At 40.7% G+C, this 14,757-nt stretch overlaps 1 protein-coding gene and 1 long non-coding RNA gene across 2 annotated transcripts in view; both read left to right on the top strand.

Moving 5' to 3' along the window:
- Positions 1–3,477: 3,477 nt before the first annotated feature.
- LOC309883488 lies at positions 3,478–6,976 on the top strand. The gene is made up of 3 exons (XR_014318461.1): positions 3,478–3,500; positions 5,924–6,030; positions 6,957–6,976. It is a non-coding gene; the product is annotated as an uncharacterized lncRNA (long non-coding RNA).
- A 376-nt stretch (positions 6,977–7,352) lies between these two features.
- SMAD5 (SMAD family member 5) overlaps positions 7,353–14,757 on the top strand; it is a 28,215-nt gene continuing 20,810 nt past the window's right edge. The window contains exon 1 of the mRNA XM_082771838.1: positions 7,353–7,462. The gene's annotated coding sequence lies outside the window, so the exon portion shown is untranslated. The remainder of the gene's footprint in view (positions 7,463–14,757) is intronic.

The raw sequence follows: 14,757 nt of genomic DNA, 5'->3' as shown, positions 1-14,757 counted from the left end.
TCTGGCTTTGCTGAGCAGCCCCTGGACGTGCTGTTCTGTTCACACCAGGGGTAGCATCAAAGTGAGTAGTGGCAGCCGGGCAGCTCTGGCCTTTCCTTGGATGTCAGCAGGAACTGATGGGACTGCGTGCGCAGTGAACTCCTTTCCTTTGCAGGAGGTGAGCCCAAGATGCTGCGGTGGGGCCGCCCTTTGTTCCAGGCAGAAAGCTGGTGTAGGACCCGCTTCCTGGAGACAGGGAGGAAGGAAACCCTAAGGAAGGAAGATTAACAACGCTCTGAGTCACGACCTGATTCTCAGCCTGCCTCCGGCGGCATGTGTCCTGCTCACCATCAGTGGGGTTTAGGGCAAAGCTACAGCAGATGCCCCTGACTGGGTCCTTAGAAGTACTGCAAAGAAATTGCTTCTATGTTTTCAACTTAATGTTCTAGAATATAGCGTGTAAGCTGTTTTTAAAGGTAGTCCTATAGGGAGCGTATATTGTCATGGCCGATTCAAAAAATTTTACCGATGAGCATGGGTCAGCACATGGGGGAACACAACAAAGGCTACTGTTGATACATCATCCCAGTTTGATGTACCATCTGGCTTGGTGGCTTTGGCGAGCCCCACAGAGATCCCAAAAGTAAACCCAAAGGAGAGCTGTGGTGAGTCAGAAGGTCGCTGCTGTACTGAGAAGATACTGCAGAGTTTTTGTGCCTTGCATTCATCTTGTGAGTACAGAAAATCCTTCTATCACTGACATTCTTGTTTTTAAAAGCTGAGGAACAGTTGGGAATACTCAGTGACTTCTAGCTTGAACTGCACTGTGAGGAGCAATGTGAGTAGGGAAATGCCCTTTCCTCTTCTCCCATGCTGATGCTACATCCTTGACCTCGGTCACAGTCCCTTCCAAGCAGCACTCCTCGCTGCGGCTAAACGACCTTCACACATTTGATACTGGAAAAGATGTTTTGGGTGTTTCATGAAAATGAACTCATCAGAGATGTGCTTAACCAGGGGCTTGGTGAGGTTATTCAGCTGAATGTGGGACTGAGTTGAGTTCTAGCAACACAACAAAAAAGCAAATCTGACATTCCGTGGTGTTGGAAAAGCAGTTGCTGTTGACAAGGCTCTGAAGGCAACTATCTGGGAAAAGAGGCAAATGAACACAAACTCTGTGGGCTTTGACCCTGGTTCTCCTTTTGCTCTGCCTATGTAAATTCTGACAGATTCAGTCTTCAAATAAATCATGGAAGAGACAAAATTGTCAAAGTTTGAGAACAAGGGCAGCAAACCACTGAATGAAGGTAAAAACTTTTTTTTTTTTTTTTTTTTTTTCTGAGATTTGTCTCTCCAGCCTCAGATCCATGGACTGAGTTTGATAACTTAATACAGAGATGTTCTTGTTTGTTACTTCTTTCCAATCTTTCATGGTCATTCGAAAATTAAAACAGATCCTCCTCCTCCAGACAGTCAAGTACAGTGAAAGCAGCTTGTTACAAAACACGGCTAAGAATGTTTAAATAAAAATATGTAGAATAAAGAAGGAACTATTCATGATGCATCACTACTCTGACAGGCTGTGAAGTTATTTCACCCTTCAACACAAGTGCTAAAACATAATGGAATCCCTACTGAGTGTTTTCATGCCTACCAGAACATAAAAAAAGGCATAACAAAATGCCCAGTGTGCCCCTAACTATTAGCTTGGCTGAGTAAGGAGGCCAATAGAAAACAGTGGCACTGTGGGAAATATTTGTGGTGAGGGAAGGAAACAATAACTGAAAGTGATAAAAATGTATGATTCTCGCACAACCATGCATCGGCCAGGGAAACACATTGTGCCCCTTGCTATGAAAGACAACCTGCAGACACAGCATCAGTATAGGCTGTGCTTTTTTCTCTCTGCTGCCAGAAAGAAATGTAAAAGCCGGATTTTAAAAAGGCCTCCAGTTGGGAAAGGAAGCTGCTTCTGGTCCTTTTGGTTACAAAAAGGTCCATTCAGCTTGCAAGCAAAGCTATGAGAGAGATACTTGGAATGCACCATTTCAATCTGTTCTTTTTGCTTCCAGTTTAACTGAGAACGTGAAACAGGCACAGATGTAGCATTCCAGTGTGTGAAAGTGGGGCACTGAATGGTGCATTAACGTGAAGCTGGATTCTGCTGTCATTAATCAGGCCCTGTTCAGAAAGAACGAACAAGACAAGACTTCAGCCAAAAAAAAAATAAAAATAATAATAAAAAAAAATATATATATATATATGTATACTTGGCCTTTAATATATAAGAATGTTAGTCAAATAACACTGAATCCACTGAACTTGATGAACTTTAGGTGATTGTTCAGGTTCACATCAGTGCTGAGCTGGCTGTAAATGACAATTTGTTCCAAAGAAGCTATTAACTTTTACTGCCTTTTTCTCTGATTTGCAGTGCAGATAGAAAACACCTCTGAGGCTGTGCATCCTATTTGATGTTTAAATGCGAAGACCCAAGGAAGAACTATCCTGAATTATTGTTGCTTACAATGAGGAAGTGAACTTTTATGAAGGTCCAAAAGCCCTTCTGTACTCAGAGGCTGGGATGGTTTCACTTTGTTCTCCCCTAGCCCTGATGTAGCTTCATAACCACCTGGTGGGAAGCGATGCTTACAGTGTTGTAAAACTGGTGGAAATAACAGGATTATCTTTGCCTAACCACAGGGTTTTCCACGTCAGGAATTCGAACATCCTGAAATCATTCTGCCCCCAGACATTTTTTTTTTTCCTTTTCGAAGAAAGGACTAAAATAATACGTTTCAGGCCTATGCATGGCCTTATGCTCTTCTCAGTGTGAAGCCCGCAAAAGGAAGAGGAAAGGAAAAAAGACAGGCTGAGGAACCTGTCAGCCAGAAGCCAGGCCTCCACCAACCCAAACCAGTATTTCTTCGACTTAAAAAAAGGTGTTTGTCAGTCAGGTGAAGGGCAGGGCCTGGAAAAGCCATTCCATTCAACATTTGTACTGTCTGTAAGTCCTAAGCAACCAGGAGCAGCACAGACATTTTGTAATTTGAAGGAAAACCCTGAATGCTTGTTGAAAGCTGTGGCTATTCTCCTTTCACGACCACTGCTCCATACTTCCTGCAGCAGTGAGGGTTGCAGGAGAGGAAGGTCGGGTTCCCCACCGCACCCGGCGGACCTGGCCTGTGGGCCGGTGGTACAAGATGGTGCCTATGGTACAAGATGGCACCCATGGCCCGGCCTGCCCTGCTGGGCCTGCTCCTGGCTGCGTGTGGCACCCACAGCACCTGCTGATGTCCACGGCCACCTTCAGCTCTTGTAAACATGAGCTGAGGCAGCTTCTCAGATCTCCAAATTGGTCGTGAAAGACTTAAAGCGTTTGTCTAAACTTTTGGTTTTGGTGGTATCAGGCCTCCTTCTTAAAGTTCTCCAAATAGCCTTTCAGCATTGTTGTTCTTCTGCTAAGAATATTTTTTTCTTGTATATGAAAATAATTGCAGTAGTGCTCGAAAGATAAAAATGTAAGTATGCTACATAAATTCAACATATTTTTTTATACCAAGCTTCCTTTAATATCGCTTTTTGTAGTCGTGACTGTGTGGAAAGCAGACAATTCAATTCTGCTGGATTTGCTTTCGGTCTGATTCCATAAACACTAGAAGTGTTAGCAAAACCTGAAAATCTTTTATTTCAGCTTAATTGAAGTAACTGATACAACATAATATAATTTATTTCCTTTCAAATTGAATGGTGGAAAATTGGCATTATTTGATGCCAGTTCTCAATTTGTTTCAGGAATATTCTAGCCAGTGGTGTAAGTTGGTTTATGTTCAAATTTTGCAATTATTCTTTCACTTCTTTTTAAAACGGTCACTTTGCTGGTGAACAGATCATATGTTAATGAAGTTTGAAAGGTCTTTTTTGAGCAACGTAAGACTTAATAAAACCATAATTTTGCATTTTACTGCTTCGGTGGGGAAAAGGTGTTAATTAAGAGTACCATGGCAAAGAAAACTGCTTTTGGCTCTGCCTACAAACTGGCTTATTCTTCTTATAAATAATCAGTCCCACTTAATTACCAGACCATATTGTATTTACTAGCTACAGTCAAGCATTCCCAGACCTCATGGTTTTAAGTCTGTGAAACACTTGAATATTATGATCTCACCTCATGATACAGAATCTCTCTATTCAAGTTTATACATGACGTGGAAAGTCTCCGGGATGTACTCTGAGGTGTAAAATTAGTGTAATTCCACTGGAATGAAAGAGACGTGCCAATTTATATCAAGTGAAGCTATGGCCCACAATGTCTCAAAGACATTTGCTTTTGTCTAGCAAACAAGCAAACAACATTCTTCATTTTAATGGAAAATAATGGTTAAGTCTGCCCTTGCTAATGTACAGAAGCAGATCAAAGATGGTACAACCTCAGCTTGCAAGGCAGTATTTCGCTAGCAGACAATTAATATGATAGTATCAGGGAAATGAAAATCTATTCCATGCCTAGGTGTTTCCCCTCATGGACTGTAAAACTACTGGGTTTATCATTTTCTGTCTTTAGGCAGAAAAGGTAACTCTTATTTGCATATTTGTCAGTTTGTGCTTGAGAGTACGAGATTTACTTAAAAACAAGCTCGGCGAGCTAAATGAAATGCCAATGGTCTTATTATCTTGAGAGAGCAAAGCACTTAAGCCCATGATTAAAATGAAGGTAATTGAATTTAAGTGTGCAGTAAAGTAAAGCATAGAAATAAATACTTTGCTGAATAAAAAAGAGATTATTCTCACACTTAAATGTAAGCACTAATAACTATTTTGCTAAAATTGAGGTTTGTAGCTTTCTCTCTGCTGTTCCAACTATGCCATTAATAAAAACTGGCACTAATTTCAGAGCTTTTCTAGGAAATTTGTATCACAGAATGAAGATCAAGGTGTTGCTTATACAATAAATTGGCAGAGTGGATTTGCAAGAGGAACACATTAAAATCTGGGCGTGATTATGTATGTATCAGAAAGGCAGGAAAGAGCTTAATTCATGTTGAATTGTGTGGCTTTCTCAGAAACATGTCCTTAGTAACAGAGAATTATAACACCTACTTGTTCTATGGAACTCCAGAAGGTCAGTGTTCAGGGGAACTTCAGTGTAACTGCAGCTGCTGTGTTTTTACACCCAACAACCTCTGTACCAAACACCAGTTGGTGCAAATCCAACACTGGATTTTGTTTTTATTTTTTATTTATTTATTTATTTATTTTTTTACTGCAAGTTTAGGGAAGAAGAATGGATGAATGGAAAAGTTCAGCTGCAATCCCATCTCTCCACTGTCACAACAAAATATTTGGATATGACTTTTCCATTAAATGTTCCTCATTTGTCCTCTGATTTAAAAAAAAAACAACATAATACTCTTTGTTGTACATAACATTATAGGCTGTACTGCTGGGCTGAGGTGAATTGGATGAGGTTTATCAAGGCCCAGTCCCGGGTCCTGCACTTTGGCCACAATAACCCCATGGAATAGGCTTGGGGCAGAGTGGCTAGAAGACTGTGAAGAGGAAAGGGACCTGGGAGTGTTGATTGATGCTTGGCTGAACGTGAGCCAGCTGAGTGCCCAGGTGGCCAAGAAGGCCAACGGCATCCTGGCCTGTATGAGGAATAGTGTAGCAGGAGCAGGGAGGTGATCATCCCCCTGTACTTGGCTCTGGTGAGGCTGCACCTCGAGTACTGTGTTCGGTTTTGGGCCCCTCACTTCAAGCCACAGAGGATGCCCAGAGGAAGACTGTAAGGACTGGGCGTGCAGGAATGTCACAGAATACTCTCCTAGCACTTAGGGACCTAGGAACTTAGCAACCTAGGAACTTCCAGAACCAGAGGTTGGTGTCTTGTTTTTATTTTTTATTTTTTTATTATTTTTTTTTCCAACAACTTTGTTATCCACAGATTGCCTTACTCCCTTCCCAAGCTCACTCAGGAATAGGTTGAGCTGGACCAGTATGTGCACTTGTGGCTGTGAAACTCCACCTCCCTCTGCTGTCAACAGTAACCAGGTATTAGCTTCTTTTTCTTTCAGTAGTTATACCTTCTTGGGGGATTATTGCCTCCTTTCCCCTGACATATTTTCTTCCCTGAGAAAGGTGGGAGACACTGTCAAGGGTCTTTTAGAAATCCAAGTAGAATGCAAGGAAATATCTGCTGGCTAAATCCTTCAAAGAACTCCAGCAGTGATCTGCAAGGTCTAACTTTCTTTTGCCGTGCTCATCCTTCTCCGTGAATGCATTACGGGCTCCTGGCTCCAATATTGGCAGATAACTGGAGCTCTGCAAGGGAACAAAACCCATGGGAGGGAAACACAAAGTTTTTTAAGAAACAGTTTGAGAGGACTGAGCTGATAACGCAACCCCAGTTATTTCATGAAGATCAATGGCTAACAATTAGGCAAAATGGCTAATGATTAGGCATAATCATAATAATCTCATTAAATAAATAATAAATTCTTCGAGTCTGCAAGCACCTAATCACAGGAATTTTATCTTCTGCTTTCCGTGATTCTTCTCGGATGTGCAGCTGTCAGACTGTTCCTGTTAACTGGACTTTGAAACCTCTAAGTGCTCTGCTGTCAACACGACTTCTGTTGTGTCTGTAAGTTCACGGAGCGACCGATCTTTCACAGACTTATATTTTAAAATATTTCTCATTCTGTTTTTGCCATCTTCATGTATACATGCTAAGTGGTAAAATGCAAATTTAGAAGGCCTGGTATGAGGATCATTCATACCTGGTGTAATGGTATTTTTTACATGGAAAGGGCCATTATCCTAATTAAGCTGGCCCATTTTGAGGGGCGGGTGTATTCACATGTGCATACGCATACAATCGAATGCATTAAATGCACACAGATCTATTCATATGTATTACACACACGTATCTACATTTACTGCGTCCAGACTGTGTGTATATCATACTTTCTGTGCAGAGCGACCTAACGCAAAGGGTCAGCACACTGCGATGGCTATCGCTCCCCTGTTGCACACAGAGAAGACTGCGCTGGATAAATTATTCACCAAAAAGCATCAGCCAGCCTCGCCACAGGCACGATTTACACCGGCAAAGCGCTTTTGATACGGATCGCGTGAGAGACACGGCACAAAAGATGGCTGCATTGCAGCGGACCGAGGAGCATTACTCCAGGATGAAGGCAGGAAGCAAAAATAGCCTCGCCACGCCGCTATCGCCGAAAGTTTCTAAAGCGGGAATGTGAATTCCCTGCCCTGCATGCACGCAGCCTGCGGCCGCTCAGCTCCACGCCCCAGCTCAGCTCAGCACCAGCTCAGCACCAGCCCCAGCTCAGCCCCTGCCCAGCGCCGCCCCTCTCCTCGCTGCTGCCAGGATGAGCGCACGGCAGAGGGCTGGCCGTCGCTTGCAAGGGAGCTGGAGCGAAAGGGAAGGGGCAGAAAATGGAGCGGCAGTAATGTCCTGAAGGTAAAGCTATGCTCAGTCGTTGTTGTCTTTTTTTTCTTTTTTTTTTTTCTTTTTTTTTTTTTTTCCTCTCCTCCCCGAGCCTGCCTCTCGCTTGTTTTTTTTCGAGCAGAGGGAAGGAGACTCACTGAGATGGCGTCACTTTTTAAAAGTTTGCAGATTTTGCTGATTTTTTTTGTTTGTTTTTCCTTTTTTTTGTTTTTTCTTCTTTAAGGGAGGGTTGTACTATTTGTAATGCAACTGTGCGATGTGGCCAAGATCTAAATATACGGCTGCGAAAACAACCCCTGAGATAGCGACACCGATAGCAGAGGCTATTGTTTAACTTTCGGGATTCCGATTAAATCCTGAAATGTTAAATATTTATTTAATGCGTACGGAGATTGGGAATTCTCGCTAGCTACACTAATGGAGTCAGAGCAGGCAGTGAGTTTTTTCGCCTACCCCCCTCCCAAATCTAAATGGGGACTTCCAGATCTACGAGCAGGGACTCTGTGCCAATGCACAGACTGGAATATGAACATTAAAGGACAAAACAGTTTAGCTTTGTTTTAGGAGTTTGATTTCAGTTAGTTAAGCAAACTATCGCATTTTTTCCCGTTTCTCCAGCTCAATCCAAACATAACATTCCACAGGCTAAAATCTGGTACAAAATAAAACCCACTTAGTAGCAGCTGGAGTTACATTCACAGTCTAAAAATGATCTGAAAGTGCCTCGAGAATCCTAAATGTCAGGACTGCTAACGCTCCCACCATGGCCTATGTACCGCTGCAATCCTCTGAAGTGGTTACCTGGCCAAGAGTCGGGAACAGACGATAAGAAGCCAGCAGACAGAGAGCCAAGGAGACACTAAAAGCTAAAGAACACGGTTCTTCATGATGTTACATTGCAGCAGTTAGCTTTCTTAAATGTTAATACATTCTCCCTAGGAGATGCTTCTTGGCTCAGTGTTTGTTGTTTGTTTTTTTCTCTGTACTATTTTGTACGTTGTCACGAGTACATAAGATCAGTTTAGAGTATGAAGGCTCTCTAAATTTTGGCTGGAGTTTCAATGAACTCACAGGGAAGGCGGGTGTGGGGTGATAAACTTCAGGCTCTGCGAGTTCACATCTCACTCAAGCATTTCACTCAAAAAGAACACTGTCCTGGAGTCAAAGTATAGTTGAAGTTATAGTTTGTCCAGAGAAGGGCAACAAAGCTCGCGGAGTCACCACCCCTGGACATCTTTAAAAGACGTTTAGATGCAGAGCTTAGTGATATGGTTCAGTGGAGGACTTGTTAGTGTTAGGCCTGAGGTTGGACTAGGTGATCTTGGAGGTCTCTTCCAACCTAGATGATTCTGTGCTTCTGTCGTTCCCAAGCTGTGGTGAATTGTAAAACTATTTTAGTGGCAGTGCCTCACATGGGGCCTATCTCAGCAGTTGGAGCAAAAGGTTTATGACCTTCTAATTTTTCCTTTACCATGTGAAGGTGTTTGGATAATAACAGTAATGCCAACATTTCACATTTGCAAAAAAATGTAAGCAAGATTGAAAATAAATCCTTTGCCTTTTTATTTTCCTCCTTGTATTTCCTTTCCAAACATATGTCAAAGGCCAGTGCTTAAAGAGTGGAAGAAAACCCAGCAGTGATAAAAGCCTGAATGAAAAATAACACTTGACTATTACTATGAGAAACTAGAGATTTCCTCATCTTATTGGCTTCTCCCACAAGCTTTAATTTCTGTTTCGGAAAATGATCCAGTTCCCCTTCCTCTTTTTTTTTTTTTTTGACTTCTGTGGGAATAGCTTTATTGTGAACAGAAGCAAATAACTTGCAACACGCTGTCCCAAACTGCACCATACTACGCCCCATAACACTTTTATTTTATGATAGGTATTATTATGCTTGTATATGCAGATCTTGATACTGCAGAGGAAATTATTAAAGCCAACTATTTGGTCATGAGGGTTGAAAAAAAAAGTTGTTTCCCAAAGTGTGCCACAAAATTTAAATACGAGTTGTAAAGGCCCGGTGTGGTGTAACTTGAGGACTTCGGTGGAAGTACACCTAATGCACCCAGGAGAAGGTCAAGTCCTGTCAGCTCCGCCATGGGAAAGCTTTGGTAGTCTGTATTGCCGTCACTAATTGGTCTGTGTTGTGAAATCCTCGGGTGATAACGTGCTGTTAGAAAGTTGTCTTATGAGTAATTAAGCTTAGGTCTAGCTATTATAACCTGATTTGTTACTCATGCACTAGAGTCATCGGCGGTGTTTTCTCTCAAGATGCAGATAAAGCTCAATGTCCTCTGCGCTGGTCTAAGCCAAAAGTGCCTGCATAATGACTGGAGAGATTTTAGCTATAGGTAGGTTCAGGCACATGCGGCGGGAAGCATTATCTTTAATACAAGAGGTACAATTATTGTAGCAGATCACTTGTATTTCAAATTGTTCCTTTTTCCTTTCCTTTCTTTTATGAAGAGGGAGTGATGTGGGATGTGTACCTTTCTTCAATTAAAGTTGAAAATACTGATTTTACTTTTTTTTTTTTTTTTTTTTTTTTAAATCTCTCTTTGAGAGTGTTTCTGTTTATTGTATCCAAGCTTCTCCATAGAGTGGGTGTAACCAGGAGAAGAATTTGGCCCATAATGCGAGCTAAATTTTCAGCGCTTCCACTATTTAGAGCTCTGCTGTGTTAAAAATAGCTTCCCTGTGGTTTTGGCCATGGAGCCACAAATACAACTTTTCAGTGCAGAGTTATTGTGGATGTTGGTCCCAACTATTGCTACAAGAAATGGAATTCCAGCTCACGACTGTGTCAACAGATGGTTGTATTGAATGTGAGGTTGTGTGTTAGATCTCGCTGTCCCAAACAGAGAATGCGGCCCACCCAAATGCCAATCACGTTCAAAGGGAGAATGTTTCCAAGGATTTGGCCTTGGGAGTGAAAAGCCCTGGGAAAAACTGCATCCATGCTGGCAATAAATGGGAAGAACGTGCACAGAAGGCTCCAAGGGTGGCTACCGGTGCAGGATGTTAAACAGGTGCTGGGGAAGTGAGTAAATCTTTAAGAAGAAAACAACACAACTTTGTTCGTGAGTAATTTTGAGCATAGTTTATACAAAAGAAAAAAGCTCATAGTAACCTGTGACGTATCTTCCTGCTGCCTGCAGGTTTTGGATGTGGTTGCTACAGCCAGCTTTCAGGAGGTGGGAGCTACCTTCCCTCTGAGTTTAGCAGTGGGTGACAGACTCCAGAAAGTGTTCTTGTAATGGGAGGTCATGTTCTGGAAATGGTTGAGAATCACCGATTTAGAAGAATGCCAGTGAGAATACGGTACGGCCATACAGTGCTGTAGCAATATCGAATGCAAGCCGGGAGGTAGTCTAGAAAACCAGCACCAGTGGAAGAATATTCAAAGGAACTGTGCCATTTAAAATTCTTTTATTTATTGTTTCCTCCGTGAAGCAGTGTATTACTTCACGTTAATCAGCTGGGATTTTTTTTTTTTTTCCATTCCTCCAGGAAGGTTCCACCTCCCGTTCTGCGAAGCAGATCCAATTTAGCAGTACTTTGCCCTGACCAGATGCTATGCACAAGTTTCAGTGGTCGAGGGTTCACACTCTGATATGGACTTTGCAATAGGCCCCAGAGTTCTCTTCTCCTATTCATTACTTATGCGTTTACTCTTCCTGCATTGTCCTCTCACCCTTCTTAGGACTTTGTCTTTTTTGTCTGTTCTTTTGACATTTACTGGTTGGATTGCGTGTTTGGTTTTGCACCTTTAGTTGACTCTCAAATCTGTTAAACGAGATATACCACCCCTAATATATTTACATTTTTCTTCTCTAGAGTGTGAAAAGACAATGTTGATTAAAACTAATAAAACCTTTACACAACGTCTTTAGTTCAAACATTTTTGTGGATGTAGCAGCACTCAGCTGTTTATCTCATTTATTCTTTCAGTCTGGTAAAAAAAAAAAAAAAAAAAAAAAAAAAAAAAAAAAAAGGCAGCTTCAAGTTTTCTTGGAAGTATACCTTTAGCTTGTCTTTCCCTCCCCTGACCTACAACTTCATCTTGAGGTCCTATATCTGTATCTTCAGGAAACAAGAGTAATCCTTCTCTCCCCTTCTCTGTGTGAGTTGGGCAATGTAAGATTTCCAGAAGTGTGGCTGTAACAATAACAGGGAACTCAATGGCTGGGAGCCAGCGAGGGTAAGTTCACAGTAGTCCACACCACCAAAGGCCTTGCAGATAAACACTTCTAATACATTTCCTCCAGACACTAAGCATTTTTTTTCATTTGGATTTAACTTTCTTGCACGTGTGATACCATGTACACAACATTTGTGTTGCTTTCTTGTTGTGAGGCAGCCGCTTACCATCTATTGTGCCTGTTCTCAGCGTGCTGTAAATTGCGGGGCTATTTAAGAGGACCAAATGGCCTCCCTTTCCACTGGCTGAACTCTGCTCAGACATAACCTTCTTTTTCTGCCTCAAAAATATACGTAAAGGTATGTATAGTATGTTAGCCCCTCCTTAGCCTTTCCCACCCAGAAAATTTTTGAATAGGGATGGCATGTTCCCCTGTCCAAAAAAAAAAAAATTCCTTTCACAGTATTTCCCCCTTCCCCCATTTCTTCTCAGCTGACAGCTGTGAGAGTCTAACTTTCAGGAGCTATCCTATCTGTTTTCCCTGATTCTGTTTTGAAGCTGGATTTTGTTTAAATATCCAAGTCATCTTTCACGCTACAGGATTTTTTTTTTTTTGACATAATTTTAAAGTGGCCTTGAAAATACTTAATGTGGGTAGAGACGTGGTAACTCTCTCTCTCTCTCTCTATATATATATATATATATACATATATATATATCCTTTTTATCCTATTATTTTGCCTTTTTTATCTTTTTTGTTATTATTTTTTAACAAAAACCTCCCCCAGCAATTTAGAAAGTTGATAGGGAATTAAGTTGAACAATGTAGTAATTTTAGAAGTCACAGGAAGGCCAAAGTTTAATAATAATAAAGCTTTTTTTTTTTTTTTTTAAACTATTTCCTTATAATTCAAAAAATCTAATTTTCACACCATTGATTTCTAACCAAACAAGAAATCTCAGTAAGAAATGTAGAGATCATATTCAAAATCTAGCGAGAAAATCAAAATAACGTAATTTAAGATACTTGTTGAACTTCATAGTTGCTTCTCAACCATGCAAGGCCTCATACAAAGCGGTAATTTTTCTGTTGATCGTTTTGTACTTTGATCAGACTGTAAGGTTATAGCTAGTCCAACATAAACATGCACAGCAGCTCAGGTTTTATGAGAAGACAATCTTCTGTCTTCGCTGGTATTAGACTGCGTGCAAAGGAATGTGAAACAGGTAGTTGTACTTTACTTGACTTTACAAGGCCGGAGCAAGTGTATGAACGCATGCAGTTGTCTCTGCAGAATCTGAGCACACTATTATAATTGAAATGTTTAAGTAGAAAGTTAGCTAGTTGTTTTTCCTTAGATTATCAGAGTTACATGTCTGTATTTTGAAAAATGTACATTTGCCAATGCTAAAAGAGGACAGATGGATTCACGAGTAATGAAATGAATGAATTTCCCAAATTCATGTAGTCACATGATTTCCAGAAACTATGTGCAGGATGCCTCAAGTCTACTTGCTGCAACCCATTTTTGAGCTTTGTATGCTATTAGAGTACACCAACTTCTGTTGACTATATACAACTTTGTATGTAGTCGACAGAAGTGTACGTGGTGCTAATTTTATTGTGACTTTAAGCACAAACAGACTTGAATCATGAGATAGCAAATGTAATTTACTTTATCCTTTACTCTGTCCCATTGACTAGAAGCAGGTAACTTGTCTTTTGCAGTTGGTCATTGGCCATTTAACATCAGATAAAGAATTAGTCTGTGACAAAATGACAAAACAGAAGAAAACTATTTTTCAGCTGGTAGATTATTATTACTCTACTCCAAAATAGTCTGTATATTGTGCTTAAGAATCACTGCTTTCTGAGGAGTGGTGTGTTGTGAGCAGACATGCCTAACTTGCCTTTATTTTTAAACTGGGAACTTTGCACAACTTGTTGGAAAACTTGGAGTTTTCCCATAAGCTTGCATGCACACCTGCAGAGCTCCTCATAAAACTATAAAACCTCTGCAGGAGGAAGCACATCAGAGCTGTCTCGTAGCTTCACTTGACAACATACAACTGTTTTGTAACTTCTTATTAAGAGAACATTTTGTTTTGTAGAGACATGATGGCTGGCACATGAACAACACCTCAAACGCTGCTGCCAATTTGTTGTTTGTTACTTGGTTTATTAATTAAGTTACACAAAAGATTTGGAAAAAGACCAACAGCCTTTTTTTTTTTTTTTTTTGGTCCCATATTTTGGACTGCCTGGCCAAAGTAGAACAATTGCTGGTGCAGAGATACACAGAAGTCCCTAAAGGCAGTTAGGGCGGTTAGCTCTGTTTTTGACTGAATTATACCAAAGCCATGCACCTTCACTGTTTGTCGTGAACTTTAGTAGGGATATCCTTCCTGTGGGTCTATTAATTGACCTCTGTATAGATCTGATCAGAGTACACTGGTGCTAAAAACTTCTGTTTATATCAAAAGTCATGTGGTTTTCAGCCAGAAAAAAAAAAATCTTCAAAGTTCAAATTTATTTCACATTGAATCCAGTTCGTCTCACTGGATATTTGCCCTACTTCTATAAACTTTACCTCACTTTTTTTTTTTTTTTTCTGTGCAGTTAATTTACACAAAGAAGGGGTTTCATGTTCTTTCTTTCTGGCTTAATTATATAAAATATAATGTGTATATACATATATGTATATAAAATTCCTTTACATTTGCTTGTTTATAGTTTTTTTTTTGTTTGGTTTTTTTTTTTGGAAGGAAGAATTTTAATAGCAAGATTCAGTAGGCATAATAGAAGCCATGGCTACACCAGGTTTTCAATGGCTCAGAACTGGTGTAGTTACACGTCATGAAACAGAAATATAGATTTGTATGCAAAGAATGGTTTTGCCAAGTATATCCTTCCCATATGCTGTTTTTGACAGAGGAAGTAACTTTTCTCTAGAACTTTCTGTAGTGGATCAGGCAACCATTCAGCTAAGTTCAGCAGCGTGTCTGAAGAGGCCTCAGGTAGGCCTCAGGCACCTTTGGGTTATGAAGTGTCTTCCTGTAGGAAAAAGGTTCCTCTTAAAATCATTTTGAGAACTAAGTGTGAAATATTTTCCCCTCATTGTGGATATTTTCATTAAGAATATAAAGCTAAGTTTCTCTGTGC

The sequence above is a fragment of the Aythya marila genome (genome assembly GCF_965140915.1).
Source record: "Aythya marila genome assembly, chromosome: 14".
Classification (NCBI taxonomy): Eukaryota; Metazoa; Chordata; class Aves; order Anseriformes; family Anatidae; genus Aythya; species Aythya marila.
This window is presented reverse-complemented; position numbering and strand designations above follow the sequence as displayed.